The sequence below is a fragment of the Cottoperca gobio genome, chromosome 21, assembly GCF_900634415.1.
Source record: "Cottoperca gobio chromosome 21, fCotGob3.1, whole genome shotgun sequence".
Lineage (NCBI taxonomy): Eukaryota > Metazoa > Chordata > Actinopteri > Perciformes > Bovichtidae > Cottoperca > Cottoperca gobio.
The window spans coordinates 19,599,096-19,626,762 of record NC_041375.1 but is presented as its reverse complement, the minus strand read 5'-3'; positions in this window follow the sequence as shown (position 1 = coordinate 19,626,762).

Genomic DNA, 27,667 nt, shown 5'->3' with positions numbered 1-27,667 from the left:
ACAGGCTCATATCTTATTCATCATTGCACAATTAATTCCTCAAGTGATGAACTATTGTAACCAGTGCAACACACCACAGGGGACAATCAGATTGAGTTTGGCGCTCTAGTGTGTGTTTGCGTGTTTTTAATCTCAAAGGAAAGACCCACGCAGGACCAGACGCCACACTGATCACGCTGTCTATACATTAAGTCAAGCAATATTTTTTAAATTCTCTATCTTTTAATTTGATGCCTTCACATGCTCAGCTATCTGAGGATTGAGACGGAAACCTTTTTGAATACAATGACGATTATTATCTTACATTATCCTTTTTAGGATGTCCATGGTTGCTCATTAAATGTTGTCCAGGTTTGATTTTTGTTTCTGAAAAATCAGTGCATTTTCTTTAGTCCATATTGCTTCAGAATCGTAAGTTAATACCGACATCAGTGAAAGGAGACATGATGTTACCTGCGATAATGTATGTACTGGAAATAAAACTGCTTGGAAAGTTATAACAGTCTAAAATATAATGCATTTATCAGTTTCTTGCAAATGTGATAAATGCTGAGATAAACTTAGTGATATGATTAAATATACAAAAAGGCTCTGTGGTATGAAATTGCACTGGTCTTTGCATATCATGTGTGATACATGTTTGTGCTCACAACTCAGGTTAACCATACTCAATTCAATTGAATATGTTTTATTGGCACGAGTGTAACAAAGACATTATTGCGTCAAGTAATAGCAATAGAGTTTCATGAGGAGAACTCCCAGGGGTTATGTCACTTTATATCTATATCTGTGTCTTTTATCATCTATAGCTTTTACATGATGTCATTGCCATGAAAGTTTCTTTTTCTCCTAGCTTGTGCATGAGATCCCACACTGTTGGAAGGTTGCTGTGTTTGACTGGAATTCCATGTAGTTGAAATGCGGAAAAATCATTACTACATTTGTTCTGAATGGTTTTATTGCACCCAAGCTGCTGTGGCATTCATCACGCTGTGTTCCATATATATTTATGGTGTGTTTGGCTACCCTAACACCTCATATTTACAGTAGCTGGATTATGTTGCATAACAAAAAATACAAAATACGCTCTATACTACATTTGTCACTTCTATTAATGTGTTTGTGTTATTGTGTGTGTGATGATGAAGGGTGTTTCTCTGCACCTTGCCCGTACCCTGAGATAGTATCCTGCAGGCGCTCCTGCCCATGCAGAGACAGATTTGTAGACACGACACACTCCTGAATGTGTTTTGAACACCTTCTTTCTCTGGTGTATTGTGTGTCGCTTTCTCAGGGAAGAAAGGTAAATCTTTTATCTTTGCTGAACTGTCAACTTAAGCAAAATGAACGTGGTCAAAGGTACAGCGCCCCCCCCTCTAAGCTGAGGGGTCTGGCGTAGGACATACAAATACACACACACACACACACAAACACACAGTGTGGTTTGTCGGTCCCTGTTGTCAGTGTGGGTTTTTTTAAAGTCCCATTGCCTGAGGGTCAGTGATAACACTTAGTGTTGATTCTTATTGGCTGAGAGATCCAGAGCCTCTCATGACACAGAACAGACAAGCAACATGTGGTGATCTCTGCATTCTTGTGTGTGTTTTGTAAGTGTGTGTATGTATTGGATCGGGTTTAAAGTATTAGTGAAGCTGGATGAGATATTTCTATGTGCCGTTGTGGTTGACCTTTAGGTGTTTGCCTGTTGGTTTATAGGGGGGTCAGTACTTTTAGGCGTGCAGAACCCTCTATTTCAGAGAAAAACAGCTTAGTAGAGAAAGAAGAGACAGGTGAAACTGAGAGATGTGTGTAGTTGTTTGCATGTGTGTGTGTGTGTGTGTGTGTGTGTTATGGTATAGAATGGACAGGATGGATTCAGTACACCTCCTCTGATCCTTTTATCACATAAACACACGTAGGCCCACTCGTGATATTGTCTGACTACGTCCTCCAATGTTACTTTTAATGTTGAAACATGTAAACATGGCAACAATCAGTCAAAGTGTCTGTCTGGTGCTGATCATACGGGGACTTTGTCAATGTGCCAAACATCACCTGCGGGCATGGAGGCTCCACTACCTATCACCTCCACCCGAGACGCACTGCTCTCGCTTTGTTCCAAAGGATCGAATCCTATGGGCTCGTGTGAGGCTTGAAGCCCAAGACAAATTTCCCTGTGGGACACAAAGTATATCTTATTTTACAACAACCTGTGGTAGCTCTTTACGCTTGGCCAGATTTGGACCTGGGCCATGCCTTTAGGCAGCTACAGTCCCTTGATACCCAGCCCTGTGCCACTGCCTCTCCCAGCCCCAGCCTCCCTCTACTGGGAGGCAGGCGGAATGGCTCGAGCTATTATCTGGAGCTAAATCACCAGATTGCCATCCACTTTGCTTCTGTACCGTTATTATAACTGATGGAATGTAGAATGAGGTGGTATGCATATTTCACACACAAACGCTGACACAAATAGGCTCCAACCTTGTACTCTGATGTATTTTGCATTTCTACATGCTTTGAATTTGAAGCTCCTCCTTTGCATGTTTCCTATCCATAATTCATGTCATCTGCAATCTTAAATGTGTAATCTGCAGTGTCTTCTTTTGTAATCTTTGAGTACATGTCTTGTGATATTTGCACATTAACATATTATTTGCCCCAGTGTTAGCATTATTTTAGTCATCATGAGAGCATAGCTATGTCTCTTTGCAGGAAAGCTGCTGGTTGCCACTGGACGTAAGTGTGTGTGAAGATACAATGTATGAAAAGTCTCCCTGACAGTAGACATGACAAGCGGACATTCTAGTCACGTTTTCCCTTCGCCTCCTGCATGGCATCAATCCATCATCTTATTGGTTGGCATGCCTGGCTCCTGCCATCATCACCATGGCAATGTGAGTGTCCTCCCAGTAGCCATCACCATGGCAATGGGAGTGTCCCCCAGCAACCATCAGCATGGGCCGAATGTAAGCCTCTTAACCAGGATCACCATGGCAATGTGTGCTTGCCGAAAAACCGGGCCGTGGTTTGTCTGTAGGTGTGGGAAAGAGGGACAAACATTATAACGGTAATATGAGCTATACCATCTTTCTCCCGCTCTCTCTCTATCATGCACTCGTCCTCTGTCATTGTCTTTCCACGCCATAGTTTTTCACATCTCACTGCATCAGCGTGGTGGGTGGGTGCCGTGATGATGCCCCTGCCCTAAGTGGGGCCCGGCAGGAGGCTTAAATGGCACTGATGGAGCCGCAGTCCATCCTATCCCGCTGCTGAACACTGCGGGCCCTTCGTGAAGCTCACCGGCCCCGTCTGCTTGGGACATCATCTAGTGTCGGTGTCTCGACACACAATAGTGAAAGCTGACAAAACCACAGGGGGTGAATTTAGAAGGGGGCCTGGCGGAGAGAGAAGCATGCCACTGATCCAGCAAGGACACGGACGCATGACACAGTGACACCCTCGTAAACAAACGCCATCTCTCACATACACACATATTTATACAGTGCACATACACTCGTGCAAAATGTGCTGCTACACTACGCTACTAAAGACATGCGCACACACACACACACACACACACAGAGTTAATTGTGCATATTCATGAGCATACATACAGGGTGTTCCGTTTCGCAAGGCTGACTTTTATTGTTTCCCTGGTGTGTGCAGTGTATGTGTGTGCACTGACGCACACGGGCATGTTTATATAAGAGTGTATGTGCATGTGTGAAAGTGTGTGTCTGCGCGTATGTGTGTGCATTTAGCTAAAGAGCCTGGTGGGTATCAAGAAGCATAGCTTTAAGGTATGATATGTTAATAAAATGTGTCAAGATGTCTGGAACCCTTTCTCTCTTTATAAACAAACTTACAGCCTGAGCGCTGCTAATTAGCAAGCCCATCTGTTCAGTTTAGCAAAGTTGTTGAGATTTACCACGGAAACTGTAAAAAGACAAGCTCACTTCGACACGGCAGATGACAAGTGTTAGAAATCCAAAATTCGATTCGCCAGTCTCTTGTTGAGTCTCTTATTCAATGACTTGTCTATTAATATATTTATTTGCGAATGAATGAGAAGAGCCTTTCATTTTTTTCTTCTCGTGTTAAAGTGACCACACTGGCACACTCACGCACCAGCAGGACCGAAGTGTTCGCTGACGCACAGCATATGAGGATACCGGGTAACATTCCCCAAACAGCATCATCCAAAGCTGTGGCAATTTGCTGGGAAAACATTAATTGCTGTGGCTGGGGCCCAGATTTTTGCATGCTAAGCACTTTGCAGCTAAGTCTGTAACATGTGTGTATGACTGTGTGTGTTTATGAGATAGTTTGCATGTGCTTGTGTGCTGTGTACGTGTGTGTGTGTGTGTGTGTGTGTGTGTGTGTGTGTGTGTGTGTGTGTGTGTGTGTGTGTGTGTGTGTGTGCTAGTGTTGGGTAGAGGGGAGAGGGGGGTGGGGCACAGGGGGTCCATCTGCTCTCTTCTGCTCCTCTGCACTGATATAAGATTACGTTAATCTGGGTACTTGTCAGGACAGGTTAGTGAAAGCAGACGACTGGGTGGGACTCATGCTAAACAGGTTGGCTAGAAAACGGCTGTTTTTGCCTTCAGACTCTGCGGCGTGGGTTTTGGCACAAGGCGAGCAAACAGTCCTATAACTGCAGTGGATTTTCTGTGCAGCATATTTAGAAACGCATAGCCTCCATAAAAATGACAAATTGAAACAGTCTAACCACCTTTAGGTGATTAAGGAAAGTCAACTTATGTGCGCTGCTGTTCCTTTTGTGTGCACGTGTGTTTGTGTGTCAGACGTACCGGGGTCAGTCTTGTGGTAGCCAGGCCCTCAGTGTGTGTCCCTGCCCTCCCCTTGCATCACCTCTGTTGTGTTTACCCCCTCTTCCCCACCTCCTCAAACATTTTTATTCAATTAAATAGCCCTCCTAAATCCCATCCTGCATCCTGTGCGCTTCTGATGTTGTTTTCTCTGTAAGCACTTTAAGGCCGTAATGATTTTGTAACTTGTTATGCTAATTAGACTGGCCCTCTCAGACTCTGTAGCACGGAGAAGGATTTATTGCCCGTTTGCTTGGAGGGGAAGAAAAGAAAGAGAAGTTAGAGTGATTAATCCCGTTAACCAAGGATAATTGGGCAAAAAATAGCCCTGTCACTGGCAGTGACTGGGGAGTGAGTTAACCCTGTTTCCTGTGTTTTATTTCAAACTTAATGTTTCCTCTTGTTTAAACTTCCTCTGAGGATTCCTGCTAATCCGCCTGCCTGCACCTCATTGGTGGATTGAAGCAGCATCGGGGAGCACAGAGAGGAGGTGCCTGAATTAAATCAAACATCAGTAAGGATTTTCTTTCCTGCTCAGTGTGCTCACAGTCAGGGTTTAGTGTTCTTACATAATTTATTTTAAACAGTCTAAACTTTAAAGTTAAACTTCTGTTATTTAGTATGAATAAAATATAAAATCATTCTAATGTGTCCCATGTTCAGAAATCCATTTAATGAATTAACAAACGATTAAATGCTCCTGTTTTATGACGTTATTAAGCGTAGTTAAGTTTTGAATTTCACCTAACTGTTTTGCATTAACATGTTTTTATAGGAACAAACATTTTCCGGTTTTTACAGTGGAATTCCCATGCACATAGGCTTTTATGATAAGCTGCAATAACAGGCAGCGCTAACTCGTTCCATACCCACAATCCTCTCCCTGAGGAAAAACACTCATCTGTTATTATCAGTACCATGCCGGGACTGTATCATTCCTCCACTTTCAAGGAATTTACGGGCTTAAACAACACCAACTTAAAAAAAAATAAGGAATTAAGGAAAAATAAAGGAGAAAAAACTGTTTCTGTTCTTCAAAATTGTTTGGTCAGTGCATCAAAGGGCTGCCATTGTTACTCAGAGAACGTGAGGAGATCTACAGTCAAACATGTCAAACCTTTGATGTGATTTCTTTGTTTCATTCTTTTGTCAAAGTCTCATTTCATTGCAAATGATAAAGGATTATGTTCCTTTATTATAAAAAGCCTTTGCAGATTTATATGATTCCATTTATTAATCTTTTTCTCCTTTGATTTTTCCTTCTTTCTTTCCGCTTTTTTCTTTTTTTCCCCTGTTAAACCAGAAGTACCATTTGAACACATCCTGTTGACGTGAAAGGCAGCAAACAATTGTGCTGCATTAATTTGAGAATTCAACATTTCTGGGCTTCTGTTGCTAATTGCTTTTTTGATTGTTTTCAAGTTCAGTTATTAGCCACATTAGGTCAGATTAAGGACAAGCATGCCGAGACAAAGCCAGGTAATTAAGAGAGGATATGGAAGCTGGAGTCATCCCCGTCCACTTACACTTGACTTCATTAATACGGCTAACTGAAATCAACCGTCACAATGCTAGCAGGAAGGCTATGTTTTTCTCAATGTGAACTTGTAGTCCTGCCTCCCAGACTTCACAATAGGCTGTTTAGCATCCACAGTATGGCTATTGTCACTGTCAGCTATAGGATAGGAGGCAAGGGCACGGCAGAGGAGAGGCTACCAGGAAGAGAAGTTTGGCAGAGGGACCACAGGGAGAGCGCTTGACATATCCTCTTGCAAGCAAAAGCCCTCATTAATTACACCCTAAAGATAATTATTTTCTTGATTTGTTTTGCTCTCTCTGGTCACATTTCCTATTGTGCCGCCTGTATTTCTCTCTGCTCTTGTTTACTTATTTATCTATTTTTGTGTTTATCCCCCCTCCCTGCTTACACCATATGGTTGCAGATCAAATAATGTCAAACATTTTGCCCTTGCAAGTTTTTGCAATTTACAGTTTCCAAATGTGAGACCTGTTGAAAGCAGGAGTGATAATGGGCATGCTCTACCCCCCGTCGCTTTTGTCCCACCATATCTCCCTTCAATTAATGCTACAGCGGGAGTTTCATGTAATAACACTTGCACTTCTGAGCTGTCCGCATGAGCGAGGGAGAGGAGAGGGAGACAGGCGAACAGAGGGAGGAGGCTGAGGCTGGGAAGAAAAGAAAAGGGAGAGAGAGAAACAATTAAAACGGGGCTGGGATGCCATGACGGGCCTGTGTTGTGTGGCCATGTGAGTGTTGCATGTCAGCTAAACGGGGCAGAGAGGGGACAATGTGATTGACATTTGGTAGAATGCACGTTAAGCTTGTCTATCAATGTTGCCGAGCACAATCAAACTGGTGCCAGCACGACGGAGGGTGCGTTGACAGCTGTAATTACCCATCGCCATGGTGATCACTTTTGGTGTGCCATGGCAGGGCTGGCAGAGGCCCCTCCTCCAGTCAAGCCTTTTAATCAGATTGGGCTGTCAGTTGTCTAGCAGACATGGGTGGGCCCGGACACTCTGCATGTGCACCCGTCTTGCGTCCCTAAGTGTTTTTAATTAGGTATTTCCATCCAAACCGAAGACACTGTTAAAGCGTTGTACAAATACAGTAAACACCTCACGGGTTGAATGGAGCAGAGAAGAAACGCTTGTCCGACCCGTCCGTGTTTACAGAGCAGGAGCGTAGGTGGTGTTTTTGCACGAGTGGTCATTTATAGGACATATTATTACAGCTCGCAGGATGTCTCTTTGTGGTTATCTATAGCATCTCTTTGACTCTTCGTATAATAGCAAACATAATCATTGTCTCAATGCTCCCCTGTTTGTTTTTGTCATACTTATACTTCGCAGTGATATGTGTACTGTGTAATGAGAGGTTTATGAACCTAAAGGCCCCGGGATTTAAAAAGATGCACGTAATGTGTCACGCTATGGTTATGGTTCACTAAATGTCTTATTACATATAACCGACACTAAATCCTCAACAAGACCCACGTAAAGCTGAATAAGTGACAGGAAGTATGAAATGCAAACTGCCGACGCCTGTCATGCTTTCATATACCGAGAGTGTACATGACTCACATGTCTTTTAATGTGATGCAGTGCTAGCAGCCCATAACGCTGCAGCTTAAGGTAACAGAGAACGCAAAGGTACAGCCTGATAATGTCAGTGGGATAATTAGTGCAGAGAGGCTTAAACCAGAGGCCCACGGGGAAGACAGCCCCTGGTGTGGAGAGATGGCACACAGCTGGATCATACTTAATTAACTAATTGAATATAATTTTGCCAGTTAGCTGGAAATTGGCTGTAAATTAAAACATGGACCAACACGACACTGAATGGACATTATGAGATTAATTTGAAAAAATGTCCTTTTCTTGCAAAAGCTTACTTGATGCTCATTTTCCATCATGCTGTAGGTTTGGTCATCTTAAAGAAGTGTCAGGAGTTTTTCATGTTCACCCCTTTTTAGATATTTTCTGACTCTTCACAGCCCCACAAGTGATTCATAGTGTGTGTGTGTGTGTGTGTGTGTGTGTGTGTGTGTGTGTGTGTGTGTGTGTGTGTGTGTGTGTGTGTGTACTATTCGTGTATAAGTATGACTTTCATTAGTCCCATATGAGATAGCCAGAGTGAGTTTCTTGCTGTGAGGAGGGAGGAATGCGGCTTAAGAAGGTACAGAAATATCTCTGGATGTAAAAAAAAGGAGGTCAAGCTCATCCTTGGAACCTAGATTAAGTTCCACTGATTTGACACCGTTTATCTAAAATTTGACATTCTGTTCCACACATTCCTTTATTTTTCCGAGCATATTAATTTTTTAAAGGCTTCTTCTCTGGACTCTGTAGGTGTATACAGAATGTGATTGGTTGAAGTCCCCTGCTGCACCTGTAAGACGACTGACACTTTTATCTTCCTTAATAAGGATAATAGGATAATATCCCCCTGCGTAGTTATTGCAGTCTCACATCCAATACATATCATTTTATAGACATAAAACATGACAAAAGACATTGATCCTTATATTAAGTTTGGAGTCCTGGAGAGCCTGGGTATAATATTCAACATTTAAATAATTACTTTTCAGAATTTTATGAGAAGTGCTGTTTCAGAACTCAGCTGTAACACCGTGTTAAATACAATGGATTGTTCTGTTCTCAGATGTGATCTGTGATGATGGTACTTATTACGCAGCACTTTCTTAACCACACCCCAATTAGTCTATCAGAACTCCTTCTATTGTAATTTTATACGTTTGTTAATAAGAAGTCTAAATCTAGCTGGATTTTAATTTCACCCAAACATAAGTAACGTCACTTTGTATGAAATATTTGACACTATATATTTCATTTTCTGTGACATATATGTTGATGCATATACCAAACAACCTATAACACATTTAATATTTACTTATTTGGTGTAATAACAATTATTTTTGGTATTTTGTCTCCAGTTTGAGGGACGGGTCACCACTTCAATACTTTTCTACTTTTCATTTATTAGGTCAGAAGAAATATTAAATGGAACATCTGATGCAATATTTGTACACAGCAGTGGATTCTCCGTCATTGTCATTCAAACACAAGTTAAAAGAGACAGTATACACATAATCATAAATGGTTATTGCTCAACCGTAGACTTTGAAATACCAACACACATAGGTACAAATTCATTCAAATTAAATATTTATTGACAGAAATATTGAACCCTTGATAAGATATTGAATAAAAAGCTGATTTATTAGTACCTCCTTAGTGTGTAGCAGGCTGTAAATGGTAACTCATATTTATTTATTTTTTGCAACTGCTGTACTTTTTGTAAGACTTTCAAAAAAATAGTTTTATTAATATATATTATATTACAGCATAAACCTAAATAAATCTGAAGCGGTATAGCTGTTTTAATAAGTTGGACATCGTTTCTTTTACACAGAGACAGTATCAATCCAAAAAGTCTACAGTGTGCAACAACTCACTGTACTGTATATTGGAGGATAACGATGTTATCCACATAATCTCACAGCAGATTCAGTCATCTTAATAGAGGGATTAGCATGAGGCATCAGTAACCGCAGGAGGAAGCCACTCACTACTATATCCTGTTTGTTGTCCCGCTGCCACCCCAGTTGCTCTTCATGGAGTAATAAACAAATAAAGTGGGAGAAATTAATCCCTCCGGAGCCATTGTGGGTATTTCACGTCACCCGCCACCGCGCTCCCCAGCTGTTTCTGTGTGCACGTGTGTGAGTGTGTGAGAGCACATAAATTTGAGGTTGTGTGTCTATGCAGTGGCCTGCGTGTGATACAAGGCCCATACTGAGAGGAGATGAGTAGAGGACATGTGCGTGTGTATATGTGTGTGTGTGTGTGTGTGTGTGTGTGTGTGTGTGTGTGTGTGTGTGTGTGTGTGTGTGTGTGTGACAAATGGCCAAGCAGGGATACTTTCACATTATCAATAATGACGAAGATCAGTAAATGTTTTACCTCAGCTGAAGACGGAAGAAATGCTGTGATGTAAAGATGCATATAGCTTCTTGAAATGAACGTCCACACAACACTATATATATATATATATATATATATATATATATATATAGATATATTGTATCACGATTACAAAGACTTAAGAAAACCTAAAAATGCCTCTACCAATTTAAAATATATATTTTCCCCTCAGTGGAATCGACTGACTGACTACAAGCCTACATATATTTAATTAGCTCCATGTATTGATTTACAGTTCAACAGCATGCTTGAACACAACTGCTACAAAATGTGTTGATGTTTTTTCATGTAATAAAACAAAACACATAATACAAATCACCCTCAACCACTCAAAGAGCAAATGGGCTGAATAGGAAAAAGACTTCATCTGGCGATATGTTTCATAATGGCTGTGTTCGTCCAACAGTAAAGCAAAGCACAGAGTTTTTTCTTCCTCAGATCTTAACAAACCCACACACAATAGACGTTTCGTATGTGTGGGTCAGCACAACAAAGGGGCTTATGGCTTGTTGTTTCCTAATCAAGAATGTAAAAGGGGATTAGGCTTCAAACGGCACAGTTTTTGTAGTTTCCTTCTTCCCCCAGCAGTCGAGGTACGGGTTACCTCTAATGGCGGCGTTAGCCCATTATCGTTCTCTTGCGTTATATGTTTCTGAGCACAGGTGTGGATCTTCCCGTCCTCCTCACTGTCTACATCTCTCCCCCCCCCCCATCCTTTCCCTGGTGGCCGAAGTAGCACAAAACGTATCACTGGAACCCACCCACCCACCAAAACCCCCTCTTTCTGTTTCTCTGAAATAAGCAGTATTCTCTGGCCCTGTTTGATCCTTTGACTATGCAGGGGCTTCATGTCTGGCCAGTGTTTTTGGATCAGCAGGTAGTCGCAGGCAAGCTGTTAAAGGGGTCATCATTCTTCTCTCTCTCTGCTCCTCTCCGCTCCTCACACACAGATGGGGACCTGCTGAACTCTGCCAAAGGTCAGCGCTAAATTACATATTTTATGAATTCTTGCTTTAGTTCAGGCTTTTGAGAGAGGACGCAGAATAATGAAACGCTGCGAGCAAAACAATTATCTGACATTTTCATTAATCACACTGGCGATGTTATTTAACTGATTCAGCTTAGATGTCTATTAAGACACTTTAGAGATGTTTCTGTACATTTCCAGCCTCTTAACTCTTATTTCACGCTCATCAGAAATTGAATTATCTCCTCTTTTTTTTCTTTCTTTCTTTTGGTGAATTCGGCCTTCCCTCCACCCTGTGCGATTTGAAAGGGCCGTCTGAAATGTGTGATGTTTGGAGAGGAGACATTTTGGCTGGCATCCAGCTCATTGTACACCAGTCTGGACCGGGCTACCATGGCGGCTTTGACTCGCTGTACAGCAGACAGATGACAACTGTCGGCACGCCATTCAACACCTCAGAAACAACATCTCCCCACCATGTCTGATGCATTAGGAATGGAACTCAGTGTTTCGGTCGGTTTTACCGCGCACATCCTTTGTTGTGAAGGGATGGATTTGCCTGCGCTTGTTTCCATGCATGTCCAATTGAGGCTGAAGTATCTTCAATTTTTTGTTTAATAGCTGCTCTGTTGCTATGTGTGCGCATAAGTTGAGGTAGTGGTTTGGTGTGTTTGGATAATTCTGTTGCCACCAGACTGCAGCATCTGCCATCAGGTGTCTTCTCACCGGGGATTCCGAATGGTAGTGGAGACGCGAGTATATCTGCTTTCACACTGCTGAACATGACATTTGAACGTGCATGTACACACAAAAAGAAAAAAAAAGAGAAATCTGTGTGTGCACGCACACACACAAACACACTCACACACTTCACAGAGGCTGTGTGAGAGCCAGAATGCAGAGCCTGAGGGCTGTTGTGTCTCTGATGTTTGTATTGTTTACTCTGTTGTCCCAGTGCATGTAGGAGATTGTTGCGCACTTAGGCCTCACTCTAGCTTTGTATTATTTATTATGACTGGTGTGGACAGCAGGTTACTGTCCAGGAGAGCTGAAAGTCCGGGCAAAGGGAGGAGGGAAAAAAGGAGGCAAAGATCGAAGGAGACAGAAAGAGATCATTGACTATACCTTTTCCCTCTATATTTGTTCACATACTGCTTCTCTCGCCTTTTCCGTTTGTCTTTGATCCCTTCTCCTCAAACCTCTGCTCCCATGGGTCACCAGCTGTCAGACAGCCAGAGGAGGGTGCCGCCTCTCTTCTTATCCTCTCTTCTCTCACTTTTTGCCGTTTGGGATACGCACCGTTTTGCACCCAGGGAATCATTCGGGAACCCCAGGTAAGTGAACCGAAGCCACACAGATGTTAATTCCCCCTCGGCCCCCCTCAGACACACACCACACTCCTTCACCGCCTCCTCGGTCTCTCCCTTCCTTTCTTTTTTTTTTTTTTGCCCCTCTTGCCCTAAGTCTCTGAAATCTCATTGAAGACAGCAAAGTGGGAGTCGAAGTCTCTTGATTAACTTTCTTTTTTAATGGAGCAGGAGAGGGACGGGGGTGGCAGATAGGGGAGAGGGATGTATCTCGCGGCTGGGTGTAAGGGCCTCACTTTGGGCACGCAGGCAGGTGAGCTTCTCCTCACCTCACTCTGGTCTCCCTCCTTCTCAAACAATCCGGTTATCTGTGTCTATTACAGAAGGTGGCTGACGGTCTGGATAAATCCCTAGTCTTCCAGACATGTTCTGGGGCCCTATCAGCTGGGGACAGGACCTTGAGCCCTGATGAGAAAACTGGTCCAGGGAAATTGAATTAGCTATTGTGTCTGGGACTTCATTGATTGCTATTAGAGTTGGCCTGGAGCTGGGTGAAGGAGAGACGAGGAGAGTTAAGCCTGTCTGAGTGGACTGCTCCAGCGGGTCTCGAGAACTTAAGCCATGTCAGATTTTATCACTTTAACACTTGTCATGTTCCTCTCAAACCATAATTAACAGCAGTGAAAATAAGAAATACAGAAATATCAAAGAAAAAGGGGCAGAGGAGAAAAAAAAGGAAATTATCCCGATAATGGTTAAACTGCCAAGAGTAATGGCGTGAGGCAGTCATGTTAGAAGTGGATAACAATGAGAGTCAAAAGTCTATAAATGTGACGGGTCTTTTGGCTGGAGATGATGGATGGAGTCTGTGATGCAGACACTTCCTGTTTCTCTGGGTGCAGAGCCGCTGGATGAAAGAGCTGCGGTGTGTTTTCAAACTGAGGAAGAACAATAGGTCAGAGGAAGAAAGAGTTCCCCTGACCTGACCCCCCCTTCTGTTGAGGCTGGGGCCTGATAGTTCTGACACCACTGATCTCTCTGGCTGACTCACACAAAGAAAGAGATAGGAGATAGGAGATACCTGTGGGCATTGTGTGCTGCTGTTGCATAGGCACCTGCTTTGTTTAGGACATTTTATTGCAATTTAAGCTAATTCTGCATTTAAGATCAGAGAAATAGTTTCTCATGAATATATATAATCATAAGACTGTGCCTGCTCTCTGAACTTATGAGAACTTATGATAGTGATTTAAATCTTTCATTTTTTTATTAGTATTGCCATTATTGTGCTTATGCCCACAGCTACATAGTTTATTTTATTTACATTTTTTCTAAATACTTTACTGTATTTCTTTGATATGCTGGACCAATATTTTGCCAAACAACAAATATACAATTAAAAAATCAAAATTAATGAAAATATTTAAAATATTGGAGCAATTCCAACCTAATTTTTAAAATAGTGCCCAATACCGTCTTATACTATACCCCAACCAAATCATGGAGCTTACATACAATACTTACGGGTTTAAGGGTATTGTTCATGCTACATTTAAAGTGGTATTTCAACCGTATCACGCAAATCTCTATACTGATCCTTTAAGGTGTTTGTGACAGCCACCTGTGTGAGTGTGTTCGCCTTTGTCTGCTACACCACCACATGTCGCTTCCTTCAGGGAACCAGCAGAGATGATGGATGATGGCTTCATTGTTTGGTCCGCTGCTCTCCATGAACTCATGTTAGTTAGTTCTTTTTTTTTTTCGTTTGGTTTTATTATAATATTTTTGCTAATCATTCCAGTCAGTTAGGATTTTAAATGATGATGATGTTTTATTGTACAGACTTAAAACAGAGGTTTAGATGACGTGTTGCAGTCTCAGGTCGATAACCCCAGCAGACACTGTTATAACGCCGTGTCTGGCAGCGTTGAAGTGTCTACAACCTCTACAAATAGATAAAGTAATAATATGCAGACTGGAGGCAAAAAACTGTTTTCGTATTGATAGCGAGATCAGCATACAGTATGGTCTCTGCAAACAGATGACATGCAAATGTGTGAAGATTCCTTGTTAGTAGTCTCTGATCAATGAAAATTCAAGGCACACGGAGGCATTTGTTCCACGTGTTATCTGGATGCACAGGATGACCCTTGTTCTCATTAGCATTGGTTGCTTGTTGGCAAACAAGGAACGAAAGCCTATTCAAATGATGCTCTTAATCTCTAAATGTCTAAAAATGTAAATGAAAAAAAAAAGCTTACACTAAAGAAATGTGAAGAGAAAGAAAAGTAAAGGAAATATCTCATATGTTTATATCATTGACGATCTTTTGATGAGCTGCAGATTAATTGTGATCGTGCAAACCCAGACTGTGTAACCTCACTTCACCCTACACGTTCAGCGGCGGTTTTCCACCCTCCATAGGTGTGGGCCCAGAAACATCCCACATGGTAGCGCACACTGTGATAGCCTCCAGCTCTTCATATGAGGTATTCTATGTGTGTGCACACGTCTGGTAGTGTGCGTGTATGTGTACACTATAGCTGCCCCACTCTTTTATTCAGGAATAGCTCTTTCATCCTCTGTAAGAGGGCCGCAGGGTCTTGCCCTCTGAGCCCCAGAGATGAAGTCTAATGTTTATGTGCGTTAGATTTCCATCCCACAGAGCCGGCCCTCCCCTTCTACTCACATTAAAGAAGAGATGTGGGCAACAGCTCGGTGGTTTACATGTTTATATATCCGTTTCTACAAGTAGTAAGTATTTAGGATAAATAGCAGCTGGTGGACTTATCACTATTATTGCTTTTCTTACCAGTTATATTAATATAGAATGTCTGTTTAGATTTGTTACATGAAACAGACACATAGGACACACACACACACATACAAAAAGTATATAAATCACTGTTGTGGAACCCTCAAAGATCATTATTGTAGGACAAACAGTAAAACACACACTGTAGTAATGTCAAACATTCATACAATATGACCGTCTCCTAAACATTTGGCAGACTTTGGCGTGAAAGTTTATACCAACCTTGCCAAAATCAAAATCCTTAAAACGAACAATATGAATGTCTATAATCTTACAGCTTACAACTTAAACGGGTGAAAGTCTCCATCAACTGGTGTGTATTCAATTGTTTATAGCAGGGAGTATGAATATATGAATGCACGTGCACAAAAACAAGTATGCATGTGCACACTCTTACACAAATGTACATTAATGCTTTCATTCAGATCTGAACACAGGCATGCACAAGCACTATGCACAGTTTCTGCATATACACACACTCCCTGAGAGAGTGGCGGGTCAGATTGGTAGCAGAGGCCGGAGCTGACCTCTAGTGTGTGTGTAGATTTATTCTAATCAGTACTCTGCTTCTGACAGGTTAACTGCTGCCCTCTGACCCGCGGAGCTCTCTGGGTGTCACCGTCCTTGTGTTCCCTGTCCGCTTTTATCGGCAGCAAAAAGAAAATGTAAATTAAACGCAGCATAAAAATAGATGATGGGAGCTTGTTCCTCTCATCCTTTTATTCACCCCATCTTATCTCTCCCTCCCTCTTCCGCTGCTTTTTTTGTTTTTTTTTACAGCTGCATGCTCAAAATGTAACGGAGGAAGAGATGCTCGCTGTTTTTTTTCTCCTACCTTGCACTTGCTTTCTTTCTCTTCATCAACACATACACAGCTGGCATAATAAAAACAGGAGTGGGGAGGAGAGCAGGTAGTTTCCTGAAGCTTGACTGGTGAGGATCGCCAGTAGAGTTAGAAGGGATTGCTACAAATAGATTAGGATGTGAATACCTTTCATCACTCAGGAGAATAATAGGAAGACCTTCCTTCCTTTTTTTGGTTTACCACTGGCCTTAGTGGCTGGAGAAGGTAGCGTTACATTGTTGTTGTACCTTTTCAGAGCAGCAGAGAGGGCAGTTGAATTAGATAGCATTGTTATGCCTCCATCAGAGCAATTTTCCAGCGATGCCTCTAAAAGCCCTCACACACTTCATCAGTATTATTGTAATTCTTTAGCTCTAGGTTATTTGGCAGCTGCTGTGCCCCACTGGCAAATCCCTTTCGTGATGCCGTCCCTTTCACCGCAGCCAGAGATCCATTGATTTTTCTTTTCTCTCCTCTAGCCTCGCCCAATTCATTTCGGATTGCTCGATATGAAACATTTTAATTTCTGCTCGCACTTCCACTTGGACAACAGTCAGAGGTTTCCCCTTTTCTTCCTCTTTGTGCAACATCTCTTTTTTTCCAACTCTTTAATCAGTCATGAGGTCAGAGCAAATTGATTTATATCCTTCTTTTCAGTTTCCTATTTTTTTGGGCAATTTTATTGATTTAAATAAGCACACGCAGAGAAAGCTACTTTAATGTGAAGCATTTTTATTTACTTTATTAAATAAATATTACTTTAATTAAGTGTACAGATTTTACAGCTGCATCTTTTTAGTGTTGCATGTGTTTAAAAGTGTGCATATGTGCAGGTGTGTAATCAGCAGTATTCCCTCTATGATTGGGCATGGATGTGCCATTATAGAAACTATGTGCAGTCTGATGGAACCTATTGATGTTTGAGTACACAGGCCCTACTTAATTAGTCCATCACACCCACTGCTTTGGTCTCTATAGGATCCACGTAAGTGGTGCTCCTTTGCATATGCCATGCAATTTCATAGACAAGCTTCTTTCTTCTCTTTTAAAACGATGTTAAGGAAAAACAAACATTATATACGTCACAGGGGATAGGACTGTCTGGTTCAGTCATAGGCGTCTGTGTGACTGGCTGTCTTCCTCTCCGCGTAGTGCGCCTGAAGGTTTCGTCACGTGTGTGTCTGGCTAAATTTGTGCCACTCTACGTTTTGCACACTAATCTGAGAGCCTTGAACTCGGCATGGCAGACATTTTGGACTGTGTCATTGATTTGGAATCGAGCTCTGCACTCCTTGTCCTTCACTTAGTGTTGAAATCAATGATACCTGCTTCTGACCATGCATTAAAATCTGCACCTCTCCACCCCCTCCCGCCCCCACCACCCTACCTCCCCAGGTCTTTCACTTGTGCTTTTAATCTGCTCTGTAGCCTCTGTTTCTCCTTCACCGCTGGACTTGGAAATGTGCCATCCATGAATATTCAGATAGGATGGTTGCTGTAATATTGAACATTACCCGCCACAATACTGATGGCAAGTCTCATCCTGCTCAAACAGGTAAAGAAGATGGAAGAAGTGACTTACATCTCTCTCTTTTTGTTTCCCATTGATTGACAGCCTGAGACATTACAGTGCTGCTGTCTGTGTGTGTCTGTGATGTATGTTGTAGTTGAGTGTGGTGTGCATATGGGCATTACGCTATATGCTTGTATGATATTTGAAGTGGCCCGTCAACGTACCTGTTCCCTGGAGGTTGACCTTTGACCCCTGCATTCTTGCACAAGGTACGGGCTTTTCCACCGGGAAACCACCTGGAGAGAAACTGGCTGCAGACTTCCATCTATTTTCCAATACCATCCATCACTCAGGAGCCAACTGGAATGGCCTGAGCCATGTAGCGTCAACTTGGGATGGGAAACGGAAATCTCTGAAAATAGAAATGCAGAAGTTTGATCCAAGTAATAAATACATATAACATAGGACATATCATATTGTCTTTTTAAGAGTGAAGAACCTTGAGGAGATGGTAGAGTGGGTCCCCCATGTAGTAAGACTGAGTCCATTGCAGCGGCCTGGGGTTAAAATTCAACCCGCGTGCCTTTGTTGCATGTCGTCCCGCCTCTCTCCCCCCCTTCCCTTTCTATCTTCCACTGTACTAATCAAGGCCAAGAAATGATCCTTTAATAAAAAAAAAAAGGAAAATGGAAGTGATGAAGTAAGTAATTACTATAATGTGTTGTGGATCTTAGATGACCTTCTCCTTCAGCCACTTTTCTTCTTTGACTGCTGCGATACAAGTGCCTTCAACAAGAATCCAGTAAAGCACATCTAACGAGACCACAGTTTATTTTGAAAGGCAGCGATTATTTCCAACATACAAGCAACCGGGCACACAGTGTGAAGGTGACAATAGGTGGGAAGAAGCGAGGACGGGAGAAATAGAGCAGTTATACGGCCAGGTGGATGGAGACGAAGCAGGAAGGAACAAATGAAGGGGGCATCTCGTACACCGCTCCCCCGTAGTGCCCGGTTGAATAGACCCGGCACAGATGTCAAAGGAGAAGCCTCTCAGCAACATTGTACACCTATCTGTCACCACACCACCCTGACAATACGATATACCCTGTTGACAACTAGGTAAATATTGTGGATGGTTGGGGGTGAGCGGGGTTAGAGGTGTATGCTGGACCTGTAAGATTTAAGTGAAAATCAATGCTGGTGCTGTTGAGGCCACAGTGGTGCGTGTGTGTCGACAGTACAGTGTGCTCACCTAGAGTGTTGGCAGTAATGGTAGGCTATCATAATCACAGGACACTTAGAAAGGTCAGCGGGTTTGGGTCTAAGTGATCGCTCTCCCCCGCTATATAGAGTATATTTAAGAAAATACACACACACAAACAATGGCATCTTGATAGCATACATAAACAGCTGTTCACATTTCCCCTTCTCTTTCTTCTCTTTATGTTGCGTAGCATATGTATGTGTCAAAGAAAAGTAATTCAATTAGTTTCTTTTGTCTACTTGGATTTATTGTTTCTTTTACCTCGGTTATTCCAAATATTATAATTGTTTAAAGTTCATCCTCAACCTTTTGATTTGATTTCTCTCACCGAGAAACACAAAATTTGATTAATCAAAATCCAGAGAACCCATTTTCTGAGGCATACCTCTTCGCTCCCTTCGCCGACCAAGCAGAACAGCTATCGCTCACTCACTCGGTAATGAGACCGCGAGCAGGGCAGACGGGCCTTTGGGCAAACACACGCACACGCACACGCACACACACACACACACACACACACACACACACACACACACACACACACACACACACACACACCCACACCCACACCTCAGAAAGTTGGGGTTAATAAACACAACTCAAATGTTTGGTTAAGACTGGAACACAGGCCTGGAATCGAGCTTTTTTTGGTTTTCATCGCCATCCTAAATCTAATTCCATGTTCTAGAAGTGAGAGTAGTTAACCGTTACTATGTTCACGTCGTCTAAGAGAAATCCAAGCGTATCATTAGGCCTCGGTAGGTTTGGGTGAGGCCGAGGGGAGACTGTGGGTGGGATAGGCAGGTTGGTTTCAAGGGGACATTCTAATAGGCATTCAGTTGGTGAGAGCCCCCCCCTTCAACACACACACACACACACACACACACACACACACACACACACACACACACACACACACACACACACACACACACACACACACACAATTTCTACACTGTTATTGCTCTTTCTCCTTCTCTCTCGCACTCATTTGGTGATCTCATGGAGCGAGCCTTTTCCATGGAGGACAATAGCAGTGGAAATGGATTATGATTATAAAGGATAGGTAGTAGATTGGCGGCGTACCTACACTGTGCACTATTCATGGTAAAGCTCCCCCCCCCCTCCCCAGGAGGCTCTCTGTCCTTTCTGTCCAAACTGTAGGCTTGGTGATCTTCTCTTTGCCAGGGTGTGCTACACACCTTACACATTATTTGCTGCTCCATTCAAAGCCCTCAATAAGCCGAGAACCTTTGAAATCTCCTCTGGCTTTTTTCTCTTATGAGGGAACTCAAGTGTGAAGGTTTGATATGGTCAAATAATCAGCATTAATTTGATAGAATCACAAAAGCGATACCTTTTTTTTTCTATCTCCCCCCCCCCCCCCCATCAAATAATTAGTTTCACATTTTAGATATTTGATATCAGTTTGGCCATTAATAATTCATGCTCACTAAATTCATAAAACATCATCTATTCCCCAGCAAGTAACATTTGATAGTACATCTAAGGCCCAGAGCAGAGATGTTTGCCAGAATCCCATCAAATGAAATCTCTAAAAATACCGACTAGCCCTTTAAGAACGACTGGAGGAGGAGAGAAGTCCCCTGCTATCTATTTTCTTTGGCACCACCGCTCTTTTCTGAACGTCTTCCATTTGATTCCCTGCCTCTCTCTTTTCCCCCCTTCTCTCTCTCTCTCTCTCTTCCAGCCCCTTCTCATTATGTCAATTTAATTCAATCTAAAGGATTTAAAGCAACCAGTATCTTTTAATGTCTCTTGGAAAGGCACTTGTAACACATCAAATTTACTCTCACCTTTCTGCTGGGAGTTTGAGGGGGGAAAATAAAGATCAATTATTTGCAGAATCTGAAGTTTCATTAAAATCACTTTTCTCTCTCTCTGTGTCCTCGTGTCGTTTCAAGTGGGCCATCTGTCTAAACATCTCTCAGGGTTCTTTTCCCTTTTTTTTCTGATCATTTCCTCGCCTTATTCATGAACCCTAGGAGTCCAGCTTTGTAGTAGTGTTGGAGCTGCGCAGCCTACCCCCACTGAATACAGCTCTGGGCTTCAGCCTGCACAAAACTCCCCCTCTCTACCCTGTTACCTCTCCCCCAACTCTCCCAAATAGCCTCCCCTCCCCTTTACCTCCCTCCACCTCTTCCCCACGAGGACCTACAGAATCTCTGAACTTGCTACACAGAAATGACCCGCCTTATTGAGATCGGTTATCCTCACCCTCTGTCTCTCTCTCTCTTCCCCTCTCCAACCCATTCACTGTTTGAGACCCCCCGCCTCGTCCACGGCCTTGCCTCCTTCCCTGCCTCTCTTCCTTATTGCGGATTTGTATGCAGGCTGTGACCTGGGTGGCTACAAAGCACCGCACATTATTCTTGATCATTCCTCTGCCCCCCGCGAAGACAGTTATGAGGAAAGATCCCTTAATGATGCTCTGACTATTAACAGTGTTTTATGTCCAAATGTCTCCCTCGTCCTCCTAACCAACCGGTCAAATATAGATACAAGAAACCGGGGAATCTACTGTGACAAGATTTTGGTAAAATATACATAAGCCTGTTTGATTATGGCAATAATTGCCAAATAAAGCGACACTCTGATGACAGTGTGTTCTAGTATTACTCATGGGAAATTTGCACTTTTGGTTAGTTAGCGTTTAAATGCTCTTACATATACTTCATGAACATGCAGTTTGTTTTGCATAAATAAATGCATAATAAAGTTTTACTCTTCAAATCTGCAATTTACAAAAACTATAACTCCTCCGTGGCTAAGGCTTGGGGATTTTAGCTTTCACAATATATATATATATATATATATATATATATATATATACTTACATATTATTCATTATTTGGAAAGTGATATTTATTTTTATTTTTTGAGACAATGTTAGAATACAGACTACATAAATAAAGAGTCCCTCAGAGTACGAGTGTGTGGGGGCCTGTGTGTGTGTGTTGTGCTTGGTAGAGTGAGATTAGTCTTGATCGGTGGCTGTTGTCACAGTGCCAGTATTGTGTCTGCAGCCAGTCCATCCAGGCCCCCGCATCTCCCATCCCGTCCCAGGCTCATCCCTCTGTCTGTGGGAAGACAAGTCACAGCGTTAGCCTGGCTCAGCGCCAGTGTGGAAGCTCTGGTTAAGTCCCTCTGCCAAGTCTGGATTACATCGAGATGTTAATCATTGGAGAGAATATTAAAAACCCTATCATATACTTTCCGTTTCCAAACTCCATCGACATTTCAATGGCGGCAAATCTGCCACCCGCGAGCACTTTGGGATTGTCGCCTTTTCACGGAGCTACAGTTAAACACGTCAAAAGCTATGTCTACTCGTGAATTGGCAGCGTTGTTTAGGGTGGAGTTTGGTAAAGAGGAATGCCCTTTAAATTCTAGCCTCTTTTGTTGCTTCATTGTTGCAGCTTATTGTGTCATAAGTAATTCTAGCTGACTTCAAAGGAGGTTGGGGCGCAACTGTTGGGTTGTGGGAAGCACTGTGAATGTCGAACAACGCAAACGACCTCTCTCCAATGGGAACGTTACAGCGTGTCTCTGGTGAAGAGAGTTAGTTTCCCTTTTTTTTTCTTCCTTCAGATTGATTTGTGACCTAAATTTGGCAAATAAAAACGTATAAAGCAGGAACCCGATGCCAAACCTGACCTCCCCATTGTGCACCGTGTGTGTGTGTGTGTGTGTGTGTGTATGTGTGTGAGTGTGTATGTGTGTGTGTCTGCATGGAGGTGTATGTGTTTATGTACAAGGTTCATATTTAATGGGTTTTGTAGAGGTGAGTGGGAGCTACCAAGCACAGAAATAGATCATATTTCTGGTTTCTGTGTTTTTTCCTAATAAACCAAAGCAATATATCAGAATTATGCATAATCACAGCTTTTCAATATTGGCTAAGTTGATTTGTGTGAGATGTGTGTAGGAGACAAGAGGCCTGTAACCAATTCACTTAGGGAGTATGTATGCATTTGGGCCCCTATAGTGAAGCAGACAGACATTCAAATTAAAATGATGAATTGTGCTGCTCTTAATCTATCTATTCTGACTTTGGCTGCATATTTTACAACACCTGTCACTCACTCATTTTCTCAACTGGTTTAATCTTGTTTGAGTTGCGGGATGTTGGTGCCCACATCAGCATACCTTATGGGGAAAGAAGAGAAATGCATGTCGGCAGTCGCTGACAAAGCTGTCATTAAGTTTCTACTGATGTGTGAATGTATGACAAAGGGAGTGAGAATACTCGAGAAAAGACAAAAACGGAGCAGGAGAGGCTCAGACGCTGAGAGAAAGAGAGCGCCAGCATGGAGAATTAAAGCATTGTTTAGCAGAGTCGCCGGTAATCAGCAGGAGTTGGACATGCAGAGATTGTTGGCGGGGCTGGAGATCGGGGGTCCATACTTTCACTGTCTACCCTACTGGAGAGATCACCGCGGGGGAAAGAGTGCCCTCTGGCCCCCTACACTCCCGACGCATCTATCCACAACCCTCACACCTCCTCACGCACATTCCTCACATACTCTCACTATTGGCCTGTCCATCTTCCTCTCACTCTGCCTCCATTCCAACTGATGTCTTACTTCACATGACGAGAAAGGTCTCCGTGCGCCTCGCTCTTGCTGTTGTACAGTGAGTGGAAACCTGTTGATAAGCACAAAGGTGCGAGCGAGTTCAGTAAAGTACAGTAAACAGGAGTCACGCTTTTTCTGCACGTTGATAATGTACATTCGAGTCTCTGCATGTTTCTGTCAAATTTACAGTACGCCGCAGCACAAGAGAACATTTCTCTGTCTCTTCAGCCGTGAAAAGCATATCTCTGCTCGCGGTAAGAGAAAACAGTTGCACCTGCACACTCGCAGCTGTCAAAACTTCCTGCTGATGTTCACATAAGGAGAACACTGTCACAGTGTTGTTGCTTCAGCTCTCTTGTAAATGTAGCGCACACACACCTTCAGCTTTGGCACTGAACATTTGGGCTCGTACAGATTTAGCTCAATCTCAGAAGTCTCTATTTCATCACCGTGTTAATGTCTCTTTATATAATTGCTTCGTAGACACATGGCCTACATCTGTGTGTGTAATTTAACACTTGGATTTGGCGCCAACCAGTTTAGACGGTTGGAGGATTTTGTTGCCGTTGTTTTGTGTTTATTTTTTATTTTTTAAGCAAGATAGTTTCAGTTCGGCAACCATGTCTCTCTCTTAAGTCTTAATGAACTCATCAGTCAATAACAGTCAATGACGTTATCAGTATTCACGCGGGAAATCGTCAGCTTTCTAATTAAGTGGATCAGAATTAATCAAGCAGCCGTTCAGCGTGGCTGTGTGTCAGAGGAGGAAGCAGAAGAACACACACACACACACATATGCACACACACACACACACACACACACGCACACACATAATTAAAGCACATATAGATATTCAACCTTGCAAATGCATCTATTTCATACATCTCATTAGAAAATTCATTAAAACTTAGTTAATTAATAAAAGGCGTAGTTTTACATTGTTTTCTTACAAGTACATCGCAGGTTCAGCTTGACAAAATACACAATGTGCTTACTTTAGCCTGGATAGACTTTTTTTTGTATCTTCACCTTCTTAGATTAACCTTCTTTGTGACTTCTTTACACTGATGGAAATCTAACTTTGTCTGCATCTGAAACTGTTTGGCATTTAAACTCTGGTCTTGTTGATTTTTTGATTTCACTAACCTTTCGGAGGCGAGTCTCTGCTTCTTTTGGTATTTGAACACGTGTTTGGGTACCTTGGGTGCTTTGCGAGAGCGACAGTGAAGCTGTGTGTGTGTGTGTGTGTGTGTGTATGTGCTCACATGTATACGTCTACCTAAAGTATGTAAGCCTGTGCTTGTGGGGAGGGGGGCGGGGGAAGCAAAGAGAAAGACAGGAGTGTCTGTGTGTGCATGTGTGTGCTTTAATGTTGTTGTTGCTTGGATGCCCTCTTCATCTTGAGCCACAGATTCAGCTGGGTGCCCTCCCCCAGCTGACCTTTTAATGTAAACTACTTGTTTTAAGATGCCATGTTGCATCAGAGCAGAGAGGCTGCTGGGATGCGACTCTAGTGTTGCAGGGAATGAGGGAGACAATTCAGAGGTGGGGAGGATTCGTCGAAGTGACCTCTGGAACCTTTGACCTTTTAATGGAGCTTTTATTACTGACATCCACATTCACTTTGTTTTGTTTTGAACTTAACCCTCATTGAACCCTGGAGTTGATGTTCTTCCCTCTCGTCCTCCCTTTCACTCCTTCCTGCTTTCTTGTCTGTGACTTCTTCTCCTCTTCCCTCATCTCATTGCTTTCTTTTCTATCTTCCCTCTCAACATGTTATAGAATGATTTGTTTTGTTTGTTCCAAAGTCAAAATATATCGTCTCAAGAGGACACCTGGCCAACATGGCAGCGTAAAATAGTTAGCGTGTGTTTATATTTATTCATGTTATTTTATTTATTTAGCTGCCAAAGGATTTTCTAAGAATTTCATTATTGTCATTGTTGGGTCACTGTAGATAATTCATAAATGCTTGTGAGGAAGATAATATTCTCCAGGTGAGGAGATGGGGCAGTCACTGATCAGATTATGGCAAGAATGCAGCCTGATGCAGTGCAAGTTATTCGTACCACACAGTCAACAGCACGCAGGATAATTTGAAGCTGAGAAGTAGCATTAGTCCAAAATGAAGGGGTTAAAGAAAAAAAGGTAATTGGGAAAGAACAGTTATATTTTATGCAACCGCTAATACAAAAGAGCTGGACATAGAGTATATGGGGCCTGAGCCCAGGTGTCCTGTGATTAGATGGTCAATTTTATATTTTGGCAAACAGAAGCTTTTCATTTAAGAAAAAAGTCACTGTTTGCACAATTCATCACTTCCAGCTCCCAAGCCTGGCTTTAGCAATACCACGTGGTTTAATATATTATCGTTATAACCCTGTGTGTGTGTGTGTGTGTGTGTGTGTGTGTGTGTGTGTGTGTGTGTGTGTGTGTGTGTGTGTGTGCTCACAACCTAAAGTCTGAGATGAATGATTTAGTACAGCAGGAATATACTGATCTACCAATCTGATGTAATTCAGCAGTAATTTGTTTCACCTTCCTATCTTCTTCTTATGCATACACATGCCTTCAGTGCTATTTATGTAAAGACAGCCAACAGACAGCATAATAATCATGCAGATTTGCTTGAATGCTCCCTAAAAAAGAGTGTGAGGGGCAAGTAATGCACCGGTTTCAGGACCAAATTTCCCTCTGGAAACTCTCAAAGTTAAAATTTTAAAGTTAAAAGTACGCTGTGACATGCCAAGCTGATGGAAAATTAAAATCCTCAACCAAATATAAGAAAACAATAAAGCATGCATCATTGTATTTACAGAAAGCCCATTATGCCCATCAAGTGAATATAATATAATATCTTCTTTATTGATCAAATATATCCTTTTGTCTTTCATTTGTCAGAGGTTTATTTGTCCCCAGTGTGTAGCTGGACTGATGTGGCAGGTAGAGTGATACCTGTCTGTGCATCACACAATGACAACTGTCAGTGTTGTTCTTTATTTCAGTGTTTTTTCTATTTCCTTCAGCTCCAGTAGTTAGTAGATTGAGCAGAAAACAGCAATGAAACATTCCATTTCCCTTTTGACCAGTCCTGTTCTCTCCACTGTCCCACAGTACACTTTGGCTATGAGCTGTCTGCTTAGCCTCTGGCTGTCTGGCACACTGACCCCTTTAAAATGCCACATTGTGTGTGTGTGTATGTGTGTGTGTGCCACCCCTCCTCTACCCTAACATCAACTCATGTCCTGGCTGTTATAAATAATTCATTGGCCATTTGAGGCCCCCGGAGCAGAAGAGCACTTGTGCGAACCTTTAGTGATGGCCTTTAGTCACTCCTTACAAACACCCACTTAAACAGTCCTCACACACAAGAATACACTCCTCTACAACCACACCAAAGCAGCCACTTAAACTGTCACAGCAGATCAATGGGACGCCCAAACTCAACATTATCCTCTCATACCAAAGCTGAGATTTTTTTTTCTCGTCTGACAATACTGAGAGCAAATAGATATTTTATTCTGACTAGCAGCCTTTTATCACATACATTATACTCATATTGGTATCCAGAAACTCCAGCTAGTCAGTGTTGATGTCCTGACGGAGGAGGAGGGTGATGTGGGGTGGGGGCAAAGCACAAAACACTTCTTTTTTTTGCTCCAATCTGCTGTCTGCCTCTGGTTCGCGTATTTGATGTGGCGTGCGGGTGAAAGAATGGGGCACTGGCGAGAGAACTAATCGAGGAGAGGTGAGGGAGACATGGCGTGAGCGAGACAGGGAGGAAGAGACGGAGGATGCGGCTTTGGGAGGTCAGAGTAGCATCTCGACTCCCTAGGAGAGGAAGAGAAGTGTCCGGTAGCACCTGCCTCATTACCGTCCGCTCCCCCTGCATCTGACGTAACCCCGCTAACCCTGAAGAATATACATTAGCCACGGGCCATACCTATGGGCCATGCGAACACATTTGTACAAGTTTTTGTCGATTAACTAATTCAGA